This window comes from Plecotus auritus, assembly GCF_963455305.1.
Source record: "Plecotus auritus genome assembly, chromosome: 7".
NCBI classification, from domain to species: Eukaryota; Metazoa; Chordata; class Mammalia; order Chiroptera; family Vespertilionidae; genus Plecotus; species Plecotus auritus.
In genome coordinates, this window is record NC_137774.1 from 126,752,180 (window position 1) to 126,773,607 (window position 21,428).

The following is a 21,428-nucleotide window of genomic DNA, read 5'->3' on the forward strand; positions in this document are numbered from 1 at the left end:
GGTACTGATGTTCAGTGATTTATTCTGCATACCATATACATAATTAAAGTAGTGTGGTGGAGTAATTTATCAATCTAGTTGAGACTGGAGGGGTGAGGAGCGAACTGCTGTATGTTTGTTTTATTAAAATGCTCTGAGGTCTAGTCCCGCCCCCCTTTTGCAAGAGTGAAACTGATGATTTCTCCAGCTCGCGAGGAGAGAGAGAGTCAACGGTTTGGGATTGTGAGGGAGAGAGAGACTAAGAGGAAACGCAGCGCGAGGCAAAGGCAAAGGCAAAAGCAAGGGCAAAATAAAGGGGAAAAAAGAAGGCAAGAGGCTCTATGGTTCGTGCTGCTTAGAGCCCTGAGCCCGAGTGCATCCGTTTTCCCGGCCACCCCCGCCTCCCCTCCCAATATCCTTCCACCACTCCCCCTGCCCCCCGCCTTTTTTACGCGACGTTTCAAAGGCAGTGAGCAGCTCTCCTTTTCCCATTCGTCTTCTGTCACTTCCTTCCTGGACGCAGTTTTCTGGACGAGTCCGGTTACTTTTAATCCACCGGCCGCTGAGAGCCACTTTCCCCTCCTCCTCCTCCTCCTCCTCTTCCTCCTCTTCCTCCTCCTGCTCCACCACCTCCTCTTCCGAGAGGCCTTGGCGCGCGCGAATGCGCGTCCCCGCGCGCGCCTCCCCCGCGCGCGCCCCCTCCGCGCGCGTTCACACACACACCTCGTCTCCAGCTCTCTGCTTGCTTTGCTCGCAGTCACAGACACTTGAGCACACGCGTACACCCAGACATCTTCGGGCTGCTATTGGATTGACTTTGAAGATTCTGTGTGGGTCGCCGTGGCTGCATGTTTGAATCAGGTGGAGAAGCACTTCAAGGCTGGACGAAGTAAAGATTATTGTTGTGTGTTTTTTCTCTCCCTCTCTTAAGAAAGGAAAATATCCCAAGGACTAATCTGATCTGGTCTTCCTTCATGTGAGTACCTCTGACATTTCTCGAGGAAAATAGAAATAGCCTGGGTATTGTTTCTGAAATCTGCATCAGTATATTCCACAGCACCGGGTCTATCCCTGTGCCTTTTTTTGGAAGCTGAAGTTGAGGGTTGTTGTCCACTCTTTTCGTTAGATTCCATGATTTCCTTGTCTGTTGCTAAAAGTAACTTTTTAGATAGTCTTATCCGTTTGCCATCAGTTATTGAAATCACTCCTACTCGTTCTTGTCACATCATTGTGTTTAAAGTTTCATGAAGTTAGTTCGCGTCATTAGCATGTTTGATATGGTGGAGCATGTGGAGACTGGTAGATTTTAATATTACATAGAATGTTCTGTGACCTTGAAGTACATGCCTTAAGATTTTGCCTTGAGTTCACTGTGGAGAGATGCTCCTCTGAGTCTCCCCAAGATTGGTTTGCTCTGGGTTATGCTTTTGAGCTGCTAATTCTTGGGATTAGTTTGAACCAAAGCATGGCTGTCTGTCAGGGTATACCTTTGTGCATCCCCTTCCCTTGCCAAAGTGCTGGCTTGATAGAGGGTTTCTTAATTGGTGTGGACAAAAAGTAACACCCTGGCTATGGTAATCTATACATTTCATGTTTCGTATTGGTATTTCAGTATATGCATTGCTACTTAGGTCAAGTCAAATAAATAGCTGTTTTAAAACAAACAATGTTAAGTCTCTTAAATTGCCTTCTGTTTGGACTTTGGATGAAAGTTAGCAAACTCACTGATAAAGTTTGGCATAAAGGATATATATATATATATATATACACATACACACACACACACATATATATATCACATTGTTTATGGTGTTAAATATTATGCAAGTATTTAAATTTAATATTAATATTATCTCCTTCCCAGAATATGGCTATTAATTCTCAAAGGAAATGTTATATCTCAAACATTTCTGACTACCCTAGCTCCAGTAGTTAATTTTTTTGCGGGGGTGGGGGACTCTTTTTCTTCACAATTTAGAAATGTGTGTCTTTTGTATAAAATACCTTTATATGTAAATGCTGACAGTATAATAACTGGAATCGGGCTCTCTGCCAGTTCTTTAACCGGTCCTCAGTGAAGAACTGCTTTGACACAAAGTGGGTTTTACTATTGTGAATCTGAAACTAACTCGAACAGTAACTGTCTTGTGAAATGGCTAGTGACTGAATATATTTTCTAAGTGCTATAAAGGGAACTCCAGCCACCTCATTATACCAGTCAAAAAGAGTGACCAGCCTCTTTTTCACTGGCACCTTGCAATGGAATTGTGGTTGCAGAGTAAAGATGTTTATGTAGAGTATAATAAGTTGACTCCCTAGAGAATTGGTAAGACATGGAAATGTGACCACCTGTGAACCCCGTTTAACCTCTAAGTTGAATATTAATTTTGCTCTAAATAGATTAACAATCTCCAATTTAAAACTCAAATATCTTATTTAATTTTTAAAATAATGTCAGTTTTTGGTTAGTCTTTGAAAATGTTCTGTATGTACCAATATGGTAGAAGCCGTATTTTTATTTCTCCATCACTTTTGGTTAAATATAATGCAATTAGAAAACCATATTACATTCTTCCAATATATGCATGAAATTATTAAGTTAAAAGAAGTAGCTCTAGAGCAAGTGCTTCAGAATTTGACAGGTAAAATGAAATGTACGTATCTCATATCTTATCTCAAGGGGGCAAAATCTCTAAAATACCTCCTTCTATTTGTAGGAAAGTACACTTGGCTGTATGTTAGCCTACTAACTCAATTCTAAAAGTTTTTTTGGTCAAAGGTAACTTTAAATTAAATGTTTGATTAAAATATGGTCTCCCAGTCAAGTTAAGGAGACAATAGTTGGCAGTTATCTTTACTTTAAATTTTGCTAAACTTTATGAAAATCTACTGTTTTTTAGTAATATACTTCATGCAACTTTGGAGTATCTATGGCACATTTTGCAGTCTTCTTACTAAAGACAGTATTTTACTTCTTCATTAATTATGCTATTTATATTCTGATTGCTGTGTATGTGTGTGGGATATAGTGAAAGACAATATTAAATATGTAACTTTTATTAAATATTAATTTGTTCCTTCAGTTAAATAAAAAATGAGCACTGTATACTAAAAAGTCAATTTTCCATCTTTCCTAAGCTGTTCAGACTTTAAAAGTATGCAATCACCTATATTAACTTTTCAGAATCCAAACACTTTAACATTACATGCATGAAATATAAATAACAAGAACTTTACTTCATCTTGCCTCTTTTATTCTTTGTCAACATATTCAGTTTTTGACATTTGAGGGAAATGGTTGATTCTAATAGGGAAAAGGACTAATGATTCAAAATTGAAATTGAAAAAGCATCATGTTTTATATTGTTCAGATTTCTATGAATTTCTTCCTTAGTCCTCACTTTATCAAATCAAAAATTGCATAACATTACACCATACCTTCCTGATAAATGATTTATTGTATTTACATTTCTTTTATAAAAAAACCAAGCTAAATAACTACATGGCATATGTTCACATTATATTTCAAAACTTTCTTCTGTTTATTGTATTATATTTTGTGGTTTTATTTCTCAACTCTATGTGCGGTATATTTTGAGTCTATGAAATCTCAGAAAGTGACAAAAATGGGGAAATATCTGTGCAGCAACACTTGTGCTACATAACAACAAAAAATAGTTATTAAACAGAGAACCCTGTCTTCAGGGGCATGATTCAAAACAACATGGAAGAATTTCATATGCAATTAAGGGTCACAGAGTGGACTTTATAGAGATTATTAATAAAGTTCTACTTATTTTACAAAAGCACAGCCTTTGAGAAAACACCACACAAATTAATATGTAGAACTTATTTAAAAATGCACATATTCATTTTACAAATATAGTGATTGCCTGGACACAATGGGAAGATTTAATTACTGATGTTGAGTCTGTATGCTGCATGGGGAAGGCTAGGTGATTAAGACCCTCATCCTCAGCACTATACATTAATCTCACGGGCGCGTGGACTGCCTTGCACTCAGTAAAGCCTGAATGTTCACCGAGATCTGTCATCTCTAGGAAATCAAACCAGATTGCAGAGGCGATTCACAAAACCAGGAGCGACAACAGGGTCTGTGCACCTTACAAAAGGCGGATTACCCAGTTCACGTGTTATTTTGATAGGTCAGAGATAAAAGCTGATTGTTGGGAAATGACAAGACACTCCAATTTCAAATGATTGCTAGCTAAGTATATCACGACCCTGTTGCTTCATCATTATGAAGAACCGTTCAAACAGCGGAAAACTCAGTTTTCAAATGACAGGCTTTCGATAGTGAAATAAGAGAAAATGTCTTTTTTATATGTCTTTATTGCTTAAATTTAAAGTTCCATCACTTCTTTATGAAGAAAATCAAGTTCTGGCTGCTTATGAGAAGCAGTTATTATAAGGCTTAATTGCAGTGGACATTTTCAGAGACATTGTAGAGAGCACAAAACAGAATTTGCCAGAAATAAAACATATACTGATAGTATTGAGTAACTGAGCAGAAAATGCATAGTAGTAAATAGCCATTATGTTATTCTGTTACCAAGTATGTTCTTCATAAAAATGTGTAATTACATAGTTATGAATCCATACATTTGAAATACATCTTAATAGGTATGTATTGGTCAAATTATATGTATTTCATAAATGTTATATAAAGACCATTCTGTACAACAACAAAATATGATGTTTTCAGAGTTTATTTCAGAGAATAAAGTTTGGTTTACATAATAACATTTTGAAAACCCCAACTTCTTACACATCCAACTCTACAGTAATTTCTTGCTTCTTTAAAAATTGAAGTCCTTTTTTACCCAACTGATGCCTCCTAGTGTTTCACACAATAAAACACTAATGAGTCATCCATAAATGTAAACATTGCATTTTCATTGCCTACATCTTCTGTGATACATAAAATTAATATTTATGTGTTTAATTTTCTGTGCATTATAAGAAGATAGGAAATTCTAGTGAATGAGATGTTTCATCTGAGTGGATTTATGGCACACACTTGCAGGTTTTCTTTGACCATAACAATATCTTACCAAGTTTTAATAAGTTTATTACATTCAATTCCAGTTTACATATTCACAGTTTATGTTCACTCTTTTTCCAAGTGAAAAACATAGGCAGAATAGTATAGCTTCCATTTTGTAGGCCTGGAAATTATATAGTTGTCTTCATTCGGAAATGCCTGATGAACAAATTCCAAAGGCACTAACCGTTTAAACGCTAAAATATCTTTAAAGATATAAAATTTTGCCTACTCTGTGTCTTGACCCTTGCATATTTCTTTGTCAAAGTGCAATAAAGAAAAATAGGGTTTAGACAAAACAAAGGTAAAGATAAATGCACAGATTTCCACTTTATTATAAAATAACAACAAAATAATACTTGCCTTGAGAATACATTATTCTACATAATTAAAGGAAGACTTGTTAGAACATAACTTCTCATGACCAGCAGATTGTCTTAATGAGATTGAAGTTAGTGGACACCAACTTGGTGTGAGTTTTCTGTCATTAGGATGATGAGCATAGACTTTTGTTATTTTTGCACTTCTGTGATTTCAGCTTTCTGACTCTACTTATGAAGATGGATACTTTAGTTTCTCAATATTTTTTCTTTAAAATACTTACGAAAGGGAGAAAGCATTCTTCTAATAGGTCTTAAATCTAAAGGATGCACTGAAAAACCTGTAACATTTATGGGCCTCTTCCTGAGTTGTCATACAACACACATGTGCACAAAAACATTCACAAATTTCTTCCATTAAGACAAGTATGCTAAGCTTCCAAACTTAGACACCAAGACTAAATGAATGTAGTTCATTGCTATTACCTATATACATAGGTGTCATTTAGTTATCCTGGTTCAAAACACACCACACCTCAACAGTATTTAACTCCCATGTAAGATTTTCTAATGTGGCTAAGAATACAGTGCTAATATAATTCTGCACATGTTGGACACATTTCAAAGAATGTAAGGGGGTGTATTCCTTTCGTTCAAGGAAGCAAACATGTAGAAAGGGGTGGACCTTTCCCACAAGAGCCACATTTCTTCCCTTGGAGAATTGAAGCAAATATGCAGTATGGAAGTGAATAAGAGCATGAGAAAAAAATAATTCCTAATGGGCTGCTGCAGTTAGTGAGCAAAGGCAACTGTCTGGGTTTTTTTTCTAAAAGCAGTTATTGATAACCCTTCTCACACTGAATGCTGAAAAGGTCTATGCAAGTTTTGTAATTAATTTTGCTCAAAACAAGAATTCAATAGTAACTATTTCACAAACGTATTGAAGCATAAAGAGATAAAGGATCTAGAGGCACCTATTCCCTGTCTTTGAAGAATGAGTAGATAGCATCAATGTTCTTTTATGCTAGTTGTTTTCATGTATGCAAATACAGAAAATTCTATAAAAGGGGTACCATTGTAAAAAAAATAAGATTATAAAAAGGATTACCCCAAATAGTAGTATTTCACATTTCTTTGTATTTTTGTAATGTTAACTGCAAAAAGAAAAGCCACATTGCTATTAAGTATAAATATCATGTGTTACAAAAATCCATGTTTTGGTTTCAGGTAAATATGAGTAACATTCATTTGTTATCAACCACCATAATGCATTTGTTGTACATTGTCATTGTATTGCCTGAGTTAAATATCTGTAATTGTTTTTAAATTATAGTAGCTAGTCCAAACAAAGTTCAAAATACACATGAAGAGAATCTTTTGAGGACATTATAAAGGAAATTGGTAATATTACAAGCAATAGAAACAGTAAGTCTATCATAGGCAGATTTCTGCAGCAATCATTACTCTTTAATAATGCAGACATTATAGAGACTTTATTAATTCTTAATGCTGTAAATTTGAAATGAATGGAGCAATGTTGTTCATCCTGCAAGTGGTTGCTATTCATGTAGAATGACAATGCAAATCGTCTAGTAAAATTTATTGAAATAAAGTACTTTAAACTTGTTTTTATAGACTGGAGAAACCAATCTCTGAAGCAGTCCTGGTGAGAGCCTGCTTTTACCAAATAGCATTCTGAGCGTGGTCTGGTTTCCTTCTTGTATCTTCTTGTCATAGATAAGATGCACATAAGTTCATATGAATTGTTCTCAGATACTATGGATCGCTAGCATATTGGTTTTAAAAAGTGGTGGATATGGTCCTTAGAACGCAAATTGCTTTTTTTTAACAACTACCTACTACCTCTCTTTTTTTTATGTCTCTGATTCTTTCAGCAAGTTGGAATGTTAAGGAAGAGAATGCATCTTTCCCCGAACCCCGAAGATAGGCAGCTTTGGCTTAGATATGCTTATGCATTTGCAAAATTAGGAAATAGATCCACTGATGTAAATAAGTAAGGACAGACAAGGAAATTAGTCTACTACTTAATAGAATAAACATGACTTTTTTAAACCTAATTAATTGTTGACCATGCATGAGGTGTACAACCCAAGCTTATTATGGAAAGCTGGTATTATTGCTTAATGTAACATGAGGGAATTGGGATTTCTTTAAAGTAATTTTGAAGATGTGATTATTTAGCAGAAATATTCACTGGAGCATTTTATTTTTAGAAATCATGGTCACACAAGGAAGGCTTTATAGGACCGACTACCTAATTGCAGTCAAAATCTCTTGAATGAACACACACACACACACACACACACACACACACACAGAACACACATTTTTTAAGAATATAATGCGCCTGTATTTTTCGACTTTTTTCCCACATTCTTTACATCTGAACAGAACATAGGTGTCTAAGCAGATGTTTTAAGTTATAGCCTTCATGTAGGTGAGTCTGTAAATGTCCCATTTAACTTAAATGGCTTTGTGGGAAGGCAGTTTGAGGAGTTTAAAAAGGAAAGAAAAAAAATTCATATAAATTGTTCAGTTACTATAGTTTCAGCTCTTTCTTTTTAAAAACAGTAATTACACTCAGGATAAAGAAAGTAAAATACACTCTTTTAATTCTTCGTAACACCCAGTTTCTAAGGTAGAGCTCTGGTAGTGGAGTTTTATTTCTGAATATTCAGGGCAGGTACTGGCAGCAGAGCTACAAAATGAAAACTTGCTGGCTGCAGACCAGATACATGCACAGTGCCACATCATAAACTTCCCCTCTTCTGTCTCGGAGTGCGTTCAGCCCCAAGTAATGTCCTCTTTTTCCCTGGCATAGACTAAGGAGCAGAGGGCCTTCTTCCTGGGCAGTCACTTTGGTAAAGGAAAAGCATAGTGTTTTCCTTCATTAAATTGAAAATTCAGCCTCTTAAATCACTAAGACGTTAACTGCAAAGTGGATTCACTGTTTCCCTTTTCTTCCCATATAGCAGTTTAGAATGCATAAAACAATAGGTGTAAGATAGAAAATGAGACCTCTCCCTCTCCCTCCTCCCCCCAGCAAGTGCAGGCCCAATCAGATGTCTGTACTTTTTTTTTTTTTTTTTTTTGGTGTTTTGCAGAAAAAAAAATATAATGGTTTCTTTTCAATGAAGCCTGTGCATTATATTCCAGATATGTTAGGTCATTTTGTGATGCAAATTAACGTTGAGTGTTTTTTGTACTTATCTCGAGAAATAGCAATAGTCCACTGCAGTATGTGGCACTACAGTAATTTTTATGGATAAACATTCACACTTTGAATGATTGCTAGGTCAAAATACAGAATGCAAAAAAACAACATGGGCTTTAGTTTTCAGATTTGGTTTATGCTCTTCGTTTGAAAGGTACAATGTAAGTAGTGTGCTTATTCCCATGCAAAGTAAATCAATTTTCAAATATCTGCATTAATATTCTTTGCATTTGAAACTGTAGTCTGAAAGCTCATACTTCTCTTTGTAAAATAAAGTAAAACATTGTTAAAACCAGTCTTTAATTACCAGTTACATTTTCAGTCATTACCAATGTGATTTTTAAAAATCCTATTATAAATAATTTCTAGCTGCCTCGGCTCCTTTCAATCAATAGTAGAATTCTCATTTGTGTGAAGTGTAGTCAGATTATTGCCAGCACCTTTCTCTAACTAGCCTTCTCTAATAAAAATGCATTAAGTGGGAGCCTTAAGTAGAAAGTGTTACTATATAATAAATATCTATTGAGACTTTATTTTTATACTATTATACAAATAGTGTTTAAATGCTAGGTTAGTCATTAACCCACTAAACCAATTGTTCATTGCCTATATAAAATTTACCAAGTCAGACCAACAGTTAAATTAAATTTAATTTTCTCTTTAAAATAGATAAGAAAGATCATTTTAATTATGTTTAAATATCAAGCAACTATTTTTCTGTGGATGCAAATGTTTCCTAATAGTGTCAAGAAAGTAATGTCACGTAGATCTTAAAATGTAAATGTAATCCTAAGAGTATGATCACAATGGCCTATTCTTGCCATAGGTGTTATGAGCAAGGGCCCTACACCTGGCACAGTTTCAGGGCTCATTAGCAAGGGGGAAAATGTTAAACTTTTCTGCATATATTCATATACATAAGAGTCAGTAATCTTGACATTTATTTTTTAAAAAATTAGGCATTCTATTTAAAAATTCAGATTCAACCTTTAAAACTGCTTTTACTTAGGATATGGTACAAGACTTCTTTATCTTCTTGGAATTCTCCTGACCGGTAGGATACTTTGAATCATTACCACTTGATAAATATTGTTAGACACATTGTAAAGTTCCAGTTGTTTAATGTGTACTGGATTTTTAAAATTTTTAAATAGGAAATAGATTTTTTTGCTATTTAAATATTATAAAACTATACCTGATTAAAACATGAATCTCTTGGAGGTTCCTGGAGTAGGTATTTCTCTGGGCAAGAATTTTAAAATATTTTAACTGTTAACCAATAAATTACCAAGTACTGTACTTTTTTAAGGTGCCTGATTTCCATTCACATTTGAGGAATCTCGTTAAGTTTGGGTGGTCTTTAAGGAAAGGTGTTGTGGTCCAGAAAGTAGATCTTTTCACCCTTCTTCTGTAACAGTTAATATGTTAAAAAGGTATAAATTCAGACCTAATTCCATCAGGATTTTTTCCTTAACTAAATTAAGATGAACAAACCTGGCTATTTAAAAAAAAAGTGTATCCATTTGTTCATTTCTTATATTTATCCAAAGACCACTTAACAGTCTGTATAGGTTATAGGTTAAGGAAATAATTTTGACGACATCATTCTTTCCTTTCACAGTTGAGTTTTTCTCCCCTTACATAAACCAAAAAGAAATTCCCACGATAACATTAATAGATTTGCAAAGGGCTGGGTAAAATACTCAGTCCCATTGCTTGTTTCCCAACGGCGCTTTGGTTGAAGTGAATGGGGAATGTCCCTTGTAGGACTGTTTGATCTTTCTTGACTTGAGTTAGAATGAACGCTATGTGACTTTTTCCCCTTCTCTCGTTTTATAAATTTAAAAAATCAAAGAATTCTTGACCTCACCCTTTTTTCTCAATTTTTATTGTTTTTGGATTCTCTTCTGAGTTCCTTTCTTGCTTCAAAATATTTGGTATTGTGAGAAAGCAAATGCACTTTTAATTGTTTTGACTACACGTGTGAGATCATTGAATTGTTTCAGGTGTTGACTTATTCTTACACGTGAGAGATTGATGTGGTTCATCACAGCCCAATGCCATGTCATGAAAGAGCTCCAGACACAGGTCTTGAAACAGCAGACTATAGGATGGTGTCCTTGTAAGGAATCACTGATGACTTTAGAGTCAGTGGATGATACATTTACGGCAAAAATGCATAGCATTATGAAGTCTCAGGAGGGAGTAACAGCTATTGGACTAGTTGAACCAAGTTATGGCTTTCATGATGTTCTGTGAAAACATCATTTTGGGCCAAAAGTCCAAAGTATGTGTGCATGCTTTGTGTGTGTGTGTGTGTGTGTGTGTGTGTGTGTGTGTGTGTGTAGTGGGAATAGAAGGGGGAGAGCAGAGAGTGTGAGACACAAAAAGCATGAGAGGATAAGAATGAATACAAGAGAAAGAAAAAATCAGTTCTTTTGATTTGCAAGCATAAAGAGTTGAAGGACATCATTGTCATACCTAATATCATTTCTTAAATTATACATATATGTGCTATTAGACCAAGTGGCCCATACACAATAGAGAATAATATTTAAGAATGAAGACCAAACTGAGTAACTTCAAAATTCTGCCTCCCATTTACTGATTAGTGGCTTTAGGCAAGTTATTTAACCACCAGATAGCCTCAGTTTCAGCATCTGTAAAATGGGGATAATAATACCACCTACCTCCTAGAGTTGTAAAGATTAAACATGATGATACATATAAAAGCACAATGTACTGGTAAGTGCTCAGTAATTAGTAAATTATTATCATAGACTACATTATATTTTGATTATTTTATCTTCCTGCCAATGATGATCACTTAGTGCTTGAAGGTATAATTATTTTGAAATTTTTAAAATAATACCTTAATTCTGTTAAAAGTGGGTTACTTTCTGGGTAAGTCTCTTATTCTGATGCCATGTTAGGCCAGTGTTAATGATCGCTAAGTACAATATAATTCTTCAAGAATATCAAAACCTATCACAGAATCAGATGTTATTAAATATTATATTATTTTTAGAACCATAAATGGAATGAAAGAAGCAAAATTATTCCATCTATAAGTTTTAAAAGTCATTTATTGAAATGTCTAAATTTCAGGTAGATTATTGCTGAGTTTTAATAACAATTCAGGTTGGAGGAAGCGTTTGATGTACATAGAATTATTAGGTGGTTTTAATAGTGAACACAGCCTCACTAAGAATTCTAAAGGTTTTTATTTGCTTTAGCATGTGTATTAGCCACTTTTGAAGAATACATGAATATTTCTTATTTCATAATTTTGGTTGTATGTAATAAGATCAATAGAATAAATGTATGATGACCAGGTGTCATTTACTCATCTTTCTATTCCTTCACAATCATGCTTGCAAATAATAGGTTTTTTTAATAGACATTTGTTGAATAAATTAATGAATTGTATTTACTAGTAAAAATAAGATACGTTTTTATTTTAATAGTTAAAAAATAAGTAAGTGGCACTCCCATGTCATTTTTTAATTTTCCAGATTTGAGGGATTGTTAGTTTTAATGATAGTTTATCAACTTTGAGATGATGAACAAGTAAACTTATCTTAATTTGGGTATTTTTCATGTAAGAAGAAATCTAACATAGGACAGAAAATGCAGAATTTTACCTGAGGATTACACCTTTTGATAACACAAATAAACACATTTAGGTAAGATGTGAATGAAAATTGACCTATTTCTGGTCTCAGAGTCTGTTTACCACCTTTTTGTCCAGCTTTTATAGTCACTTAATTTCTCAAAGAAATTTGTATTTTGGATGACAGGTAATGTTGATGAGGCCTGCCCAGTTTAGACCACCTGTGGAGTTGCAACCTTTTGAAATTATTCTCATGCTCTTAAATAATGCCCCTCTAGTGTGCACCTTGCATTCAGCTTTCTGCCTTGCATTCAGCCTGGCTAAAGAGTGCTCCGTGCAAGGAATGCTTACAGGGTGGACTTGCCTATGGTAAAACAGCATGGCCGGCTCCCAACACTGCAATCAAGGAAGCCTCTAAAAGCTTTAGTTTAAAAATAATAATAATAATAATAATGTCTGCGTGAAGATGATGGAGCCCTCTAAGGCACATGAGCTTTGATAATTATCCCATCTGCAACCCCCTCCCCCTGCTCAGTAGCCCTTTCCAGGGTTATGATTACTGGAAAATGGCTGTTAATCACCAGATTTTTTTTTATTTTTCTACTGCAGCTGCTTCAGTCAGAGAAGTAATCTATTAAACAACTTGGTCTCCAGTTTAAAATTTGCATTGTATACTGTATAGAGTAAATTTTCATTGTAATCGGAGCATCCAAGAGAACTTCCTGGTGTGATTTATAGAAGCACGTTTGTTTTTATGTATGGACCTCTCCAGTGCTATTGAGCCAACTGTTTAAACAATACTGTTGTTGATCAGCATAAAATAAAATATTGTAGTACTATTGAGTGCATGCAGCATTTACAATAGTCACATTTGCAGAATATTTGAATTGTGGCATCTCTAGCACATGGCAGTATAATACCCACATAATTCATAACTTAACACAGATATTTAAATTTTGACTTGAACTTCAAAGGGTTTTAGAAGGTTAGCATTCTTGTACCAAACTGTGGTAGAGTAATTTGGCCTCTTTTTGACATTAATGCTTATTACATTTGCCATAATTTGAAGAAATAATCCAAAACCTGAGTCAATATTTAGTGCGGAAGGAGGACAAAACAGCTCTATTTTACAAAGAACCCTTTTTAAACACATTCTTATATGTAAAATTGACAGGCTACAAGAGGTGGTTGGATGAAGTTCATCATGTTGGAAAGAATGTTTCAATTAAAGTTGAACACTTTCTCTTCCAGGTCTTTTTTTCCTCATTTTTTTATTTGCTGTGCCAAGGTATCCATGTGCGTTTTTCCACTGTCATCTGGCTCATTCCCAGCAGATGCACACAATCTGTTCTGCTGTCACTAACAGGGTTCGGTTTATGAAAAGAATGTGTCAGAACATGCCACTATAGTCACTTTTACAGGTTTTTTTTAAAGAGTAACTGAGAATATATGCATCGCCCTAGTTTTATTGTACTCAGCTTTTAAGAAATTTCTAAGAAACTTTTATAACATTCATCAACCAAAAGCTTTCTTCTAAACATATTTTTGACCAAATATTTGCTTTCCATTAAAAAAAATTTTTGAAGTTCACAAACATCTTTAATCATTAGCAATATGTATTGTATTTAAATATAAGAGTAGGTTTTCATAGTTCTGTCTGAAATCAACCACATATTTTTATGAAAATATCAAATTTCCAATTACAAAATTTACTTTATAATCAAATAATCTCCTACTAAAATCAAACCTTTCCTATTCAAGTCAAAGCTTTATTTTAAAATATTGTGATATACAAGTTAGGGTATGGTCATAAATATGTTATTTGAATTCATAGATAATGTGGGTTTCTTAAGTCTTTAACACCATTAAATTAAACCAAAAGCAGTTAAACTATCTTATCCTATGGAGAAACTTGATTAACTGTACTCTGAGAAGAAGGTGACATTTTTCTTTTGTAGCATAATAGGTCAATACTTCTGAACTGATTTTATTTATTAAAGTGTCTCTATTCCTATCAAGTATTCTAAATAAAAATTCAATTTTTGTTGTCTTTTTCATAGAAAACAATTTATTTGGTTTTACATAAATTAAAAAAAATGAACACTGGAAACCTACATTCATTCCTGAAATAATGAGCATAATAAGTTAGCAGAATTTTAAGTTTTAAGTATGTGTAGTAAGTACATACTGCATGTGTAGGCACATGCAGAGTGGACACATTAACATTTTGTATACAGATCATGGTCTGTAAGTATCTTCCAGAACTGAAGATTTTAAAATGTTCTTACATGCTAATTTTAGATTTTTAAAATAATCTTTGACATGAAGAGCAACTCAAAGTTCTGGAAAATTAAGCATTTTTATCAGTTATAATTCACATCAGCTAAAAATGGAACTATATTAATGAATAATCACAAATTAGGCATTAATTATATATTTTTATAGGATAACTAGTTACTATGTTTCTTCATTAAGAGAATTTATGAAATACATTTTAAGGCATAATTTCTCTCATAACATGTATTGTCACATAGACAACTCAAGCAATGTACATTAAGAGACCTTTCTGAAACAACTTTGCACATTTTAGCGAGAAAATAATTGACTTGGACTTTATGGGCTCTGTTGTCATATCATGCAGATTAACTGCTAAATTATCTTGTCTAGCGTTGCATCAAATGATTGTTATAACAAGTTTTCTTAATCCCTAAAGAAAGAAGAATTCTTTTTCATTGTATTTTAAATATGAAAATGTATATGTCTTTCATAAGTTGATTTTGTAATCCTTTTGATGATATGAACAGGGCACATATGTTTAAGTTGAGTGATAAAGGACTTTTCTGAAATGACTTTGCTTTTTAACTAGTCTATAGGTACTTGAAATTGTTTAGTTTTTGGTAATCCTGAGTATTTGCTCTTGGGATAAAAAGGGTACTCTACACCAAGAATCACAGGTGGTGAACTGGAAAATGTTTGGTTAAATCCCATAGAATGTCACAGCCTTCTACTCTTCCCCTCAAAGTCTTCAGCGGTGGGGTGGGGAAGATTTGTTGTCATTCATTACAAGACGGTAGATTTAGCCTTGCTAACTTACTGCTGCCGGTATTAAGGGAGCAGTTGGAGAATAAAAAGAATCTTTTGCTACAATTTGAATATACATAACACCATTTTGAGACAAAACTCCATAGGCAGACTTAATTTTACTTATCCTGAATAACTAATCCTCATCATTTTCTATTTATTACCCAAAGTGTTAATATAATCCTAAATTTCATTGGGGAAATAAAAAGCTTACGCCTCAGAGAGATTCACCGAACTTAAAGAATATTTGCAAATTTGGTTTATCCTGTGAAATACTTTTAGATACCAGATCTTCTAAAAAGGTAGGCTCTTTTATTTATAATACTTTATAATGAAATAATTAGATTTTTTTCTAATTTTATTTTTAAAAATTAAGGGAAAATTAGTTTTGAAACTTGAAATTTTCCTGGTTCTTTACAGTATGAATGATGGGGCTAGTTTATCTCAAAAATACTTTTTTGAATTTTGCCAGTTGCCTCAATTTCCAACATGGGTACCACCCTCCTTTGTGGTTGGGAGGTCGTTCTTTCTTTGCATTTGCTTAGTCATAGGTCTTTTTGGAGCAAAGACAGACTATTTTTGTGAAGCTGTCTCCAAAAAATGTATTATTCATAGCCTACGAAGCCCATCAAAGAGTCTTAGTGCGCGGGTAATGATAGGTTGGACAGCACTGACCAGAAGGGCTTTCTTTAGGGGATTTAGACAGGCAGATCCTTTTTCCATCTGCATCAACATATGTTGACCAGTTGGTTTTCAGTTCTTGTTGGCTTGGTGGTTCGAAGTAAGACTGATCTTCTATAAATATAACTGATATTTTCAACTATGACTTGGAAATCCCACTTTTACTTTTATCCAGTGTCGCTACTCAAGATATCTCTAAAAATTCTAATATCTTTTATGATATGTGTAAAAACTTGTTATTAATTTGAAAGTATTATTAATTACAGCTCTTCTGATACAATAACAATCACAGCTAACACTTTTTGAGCTCACTGAATATTGGGACACTGTTCTAAGGTCTTGCGGCATTACACGCATTAACTCATTTATTCCTCAAAACCAAATGAGATAGGCACTATCCACATTTTACAGATGAAGAACTAAGGCAAAAAAAGTTAGCATCTTGCCTCAAGTTATCCACTTCGCTAATGGCAAAGCTAGAACCTCAAACATAATCGGTCTCCAGTGTCTGCTCTCTTACCTACTAAAACAAAAATCTCACATACATTATCTCAGCAATTAGACAAGAAAAAGAAAATGACTAAACTACAGAAACTTAATTTCACATGGCATCTTGAAAAAAAGTATTCAGTAACACCAGAAGGACATGTTTAAAGCTATGTTTGACTATGTTTGTGTGATATGTTTGTATGGTTTTTAAAGAGAAGTAAACTAATTCTTGCTCTATGATACAGTTCTCTATTGTTAACCTGGAGGAAAAAATATTATATATATATATATATATATATATATATATTTGATTTATATTAATCAAAATGTAAATATCTAGTTGTATCTCATCTCTGTGTAGTGACCTCTAGTTTGCTTCTCACTTTTTGAGTTGTTTTAATGTTTAACCTTTACTTGTAGGAGTCATAGTAATTTATTTAGTTTAATTTAAGAATCTGAGCTGTATGACAGAATATATAAATGGATATTAATTGGATTTCAGGAGTTTTCAGTTAATTTAATTAGTTTAGGTGGATTTTCTGGAAAATTTGAATTCAAGCATGCCTTTTAACTTTCTCTTTGTAGTTGAAAAAGAAAATAAACAACAAAACCTTAAAACCAGAGATAGATGTGAAATAAATACTGACAAGCTAGAACAGCTTGCATTATATTTGAAAACTAGGGACTGTTATATCAAGTTTAGTCATCAAATGGATGGCTGTTAGTTTTTAATTGAATATTTCTATGTTTAGTAAAAGGACTTTTAAGAAAAGAAAAGGGGGGAGAAACCAAGATGGCGACATAGGTAAACACGTAAACCGCTGCCTCACTCAACAATGTCAAAACTACAACTAAAAGACAAAACAGACATCATCCAGAACCACCGGAAAGCTGGCTGAGTGGAAATTCTACAACTAGAAGGAAAGAGAAAAGCACACTGAGACTCAGAGGAGCTGCAGGAGGCAGAGGTACTGAGATGCACGCAGAGAGGGCAGGCAACTGAGTATGCGGCTGGCTTTCTCAAGCAGGAGAGAGACAAAAGCTCCCGACTGCACTGAACTCCAGTTCCGGGAGAGATTCTGGGGACCCAGACTCATTGGTAGGGGGGGAAATTGGACTATCTGGCAGCGGGCAGAACTCCAGGGCGGCTTTCTCTCAGAGGTGCTTGCAGCGATTACCACAGGACACTAAGACCCAGGGGCCTCTTAGGGCATGGCTGACGGGAAACCAATGCTGTATGCTTTGCCCTGAGACTTCGCCCCATCCAAGCTGAGCACAGAGGCGTTTGCAAGTCTGGTCTCATAAGGGTGTCTCCAGCACAGAAGTTCTCCCAGCTTAGACAAAGCTGATCCTCACAGCCAATTGGCCTGGAGGTCAATTCCTCCCAGTGATACCAGCAACAATCAAGGCTTAACTACAACAAGACTGTGCACACAACCCACAAAGGGATGCACCAAGAGTGTCCACCTCAGGTAACTGGGGAGGCTGAGCCACTGGGCCCTATAGGACACCTAGCACACAAAGCCACTCTATCAACTCAGGGAAGCAGCCAAAATGTGGAGACAAAGAAACAGATCACAAATGAAAGAAATGGAGGAAAAGAAATGACTGGATTTAGAATTCAAAACCAGGGTTATAAGGTTTTTTAAGAATTTTCTATAAAAGGCTGATAAATTTAGTGAGACCCTCGAGGATATGAAAAAGGACCAACTAGAAATTAAGCATACACTCACTGAGATAAAAAATATTATACAGAGACCAAACAGCAGACTAGAGGACCACAAGAATCAAGTCAAAGATTTGAAATACAAAGAAGCAAAAAACACCCAACCGGAACAGCAAAAAGAAAAAAGAACCCAAAAATATGAAGATAGTATAAGGAGCCTCTGGGACAACTTCAAGCATACCAACATCCAAATTATGGGGGTGCCAGAAGAAGAGAGAGAGCAAAATACTGAAAACCTATTGGAAGAAATAATGACCAAAAACTTCCCCCACCTGGTGAAAGAAATAGACTTACAAGTCCAGGAAGCGCACAGAACCCCAAACAAAAGGAATCCAAAGAGGACCACACCAAGACACATCATAATTAAAATGCCAAGAGCAAAAGACAAAAAGAGAATATTAAAAGCAGCAAGAGAAAAACAGTTAGTTACCTACAAGGGAGCACCCATACGACTGTCAGCTGATTTCTCAACAGAAACTATACAGGCCAGACAGGAGTTGCAAGAAATATTCAAAGTGCTGAATAGCAAGAACCTACAACCAATATTACTCTACCCAGCAAAGCTATCATTCAGAATTGAAGGTCAGATAAAGTGCTTCACAGATAAGAAAAAGCTAAAGGAGTTCATCACCGCCAAACCAGCAATATATGAAATGCTGAAAGGTACTCTTTAAGAAGAGGAAGAAGAAGAAAAAGGTAAAGATAAAAATTATGAACAACAAATACATATCTATCAACAAGTGAATCTAAAAATCAAGTGAATAAAAAATCTGATGAACAGAATAAACTGGTGAATATAATAGAATCAGGGGCATAGAAAGGGAGTGGACTGACAATTCTCAGGGGGAAAGGGCTGTGGGGGGTGTGGGAAGAGACTGGACAAAAATCGTACACCTATGGATGAGGACAGTGAGGGGGGGGTAAAGGCAGAGGGTGGGGTGGGAACCAGATGGAGGGGAGCTATGGGGGAGAAAAGAGGAACAATTGTAATAATCTGACCAATAAAAATTTATTAAATTAAAAAAAAGGAAAAGGATGACTTTTAGAATGTTTACTATGAGAAATAATATGAACTTTCCTGTTCATAGTATATAGTTTTCTTGTTCTTTCATAAAAGAATTACCATGCCCTTGACTAGAAGTAAGGGCAGAGAGGCTGGTCAGAGATCAAACAAGACTCACATATTTATGAATTTCCAAATGTATATGCTTTGGACTTCAAAATTAATAGCTACCATATCTTTAAAGTCATGAATTCCTTGCCAAATTTCCACAGTGAATTTTAGTAACTACATTTGGTTCTGCTTTATTTTGCTGTTGAAGAGAAGCAAATGCTTATTTGGATTACCATGCAAATACCAAAATAACCTGTATTCTCTGTATTTAAAAATGTTTTTATTAGAAATGTGACTTTAAGATTTGGGAATTAGATGTGTAATTTGGAATTAATTGCTTACAGTGATAAATGGCCTCCATGTCACATTGTGGTGCCCATTGCAAGGGGAGTTTAGCTTGCTTTATGCAATATTAAGTGCCACTGGTACTGCTCAGCTGTGTCTAGGAAGTAGAGTGGGAGTGAGAGTGAGGAGGTTCTTTTCTGTCTTTCTAATGAAGCTAGTTATGTCTACTTCCTAATGTGATTTTTACTATGGCTATATGAATTCCCTCTTTGGTACCTTCCAACTGTAAAGCACACTCTTAAGATTCCATAAAACACCAGATTTATATTTAGTATTCATTTGAGTTCTAAATATACAGGAAATAATAATAGCCTGGATTACCCAAACATTGAGGAGGAAGTCATAGCTGTGGACTAATTCTTTAAAGGATAATTACATAGCGTTATTAGTAATATTTCCAGAAGAAGATTCTGATGTAGCTACTGTTGTATTTCGAAAGCCTTTTCAAAAATTTTGATTTTTCCGAGGACTAAAATCAACTAACAGTTTTCACAAACAGAATCCATTCATAAACTGAACTGTAACCAATCTTGGGTATATATTAAGTGACAGGGTCACAGGTATAAAACATTGCATGTCCTTCTTCTAGTTAGTTTAGAGCAGTATTTTCAATCCTGTCTATAGGGGGAGCTTTTAAAAAAATATCCATGTCCAGGTCCCACCTCCAGATCTGAATTCAAGTGGACTGCCGTCCAGGCATTGCTGCTTCTCAACGCTGCCTGGTCATTTTCACGTGAAGCCTGGGTCACAACGCATTCTGAACGTGAAAGAAACAAATACCCTAAACTCTGCCCATAAAAACATTTACTGCTGTTCCCCAAAACTTCCCCTTTGGACATCCACTACAGATATACTCATCAGTCAGTCCATTCACCAAGTGTTTACTAGGAGGTGGCTTGCTAGGTGTTAGGGATACAAGAGTGAAAGATGGAGTTTCTGCCCCTGAGGGGTTCAGTCTGATGAGGGTGATGAACATGGCAGATGTGGTTTTGAATGTAATGTGATAAAAGTTACACTGAGGTATGTCGTAGGTAAATGGAATGTTCAACCTTTTGGGAGATGGCTGGTCAGGTCCATCTTCAGTCGGAGAAAGGATACCTAAGATGAGTCTTAAATGATGAGTTAAATCCTGGCAGTGTTCTGGAAAGGGAAACGTTTTTGTATGAACTCCCATATTCTCAACTTTGCCTCTGCGTTTGGAGAAGCTGCCCAGGCCTTGCCCAGGACGTTAGGTTCTGTTGAAATTGGGGGCGGCTAATGAAGCTATGAGGATGGTAGCAAAAGTAGGAAGTGTCTACTCGTAGTTAATCCCCTTTCCATTCTCTGGTAAGACAGAAAACCTCACCATTACGGACCTCGAGGTGACCTCCAGGACTTGCTCCTCCTCACTCCCACTCCCACTCTACTTCCTAGACACAGCTGAAAGGAAGGCACCTGGTCCACACCCTCCCCTGCAATTCGCTGTTTTGACCAGTTATGACTGAGGAGTAGAGCACCCACAGGGAGATACCACCACAAGGTATTTTATACAGTGGAGACTTTTATCTCTTAGAAAAAGTAATTTAAAAAAACGTCAAGTAGTATTTCTTCTCTTTTTTTTTTCGTTTTAAAAAAGCAAAAGTACATAAACAAATGTACTTTAGGGATATCATACCCTTTGGAAAAAATCTTGTGTACTTTAAGAAAAAGGTATGCTTTTATAAGGGAATAAATCTATAAGACATAACAAACCATGGCCTTATAAAACATATAGAATCAAAGAAATTGGACTTGTTCTTTC

The 21,428-nt window shown here is 35.2% G+C and overlaps 1 protein-coding gene across 15 annotated transcripts in view; it reads left to right on the forward strand.

The window, feature by feature from the left end:
- Window positions 1–21,428, forward strand: part of MEF2C (myocyte enhancer factor 2C) — a 170,547-nt gene that overhangs the window by 21,189 nt on the left and 127,930 nt on the right. For 6 of the 15 annotated variants that reach the window (XM_080677639.1, XM_080677633.1, XM_080677641.1 and 3 more), the window contains exon 1: window positions 191–955. The exons of 7 other annotated variants lie outside the window; for them this stretch is intronic. The gene's annotated coding sequence lies outside the window, so the exon portion shown is untranslated. Of the gene's footprint in view, window positions 1–190; window positions 956–21,428 lie in introns of those variants that run through there. 2 more of the 15 variants (XM_080677640.1, XM_080677636.1) reach the window with 1 other exon arrangement.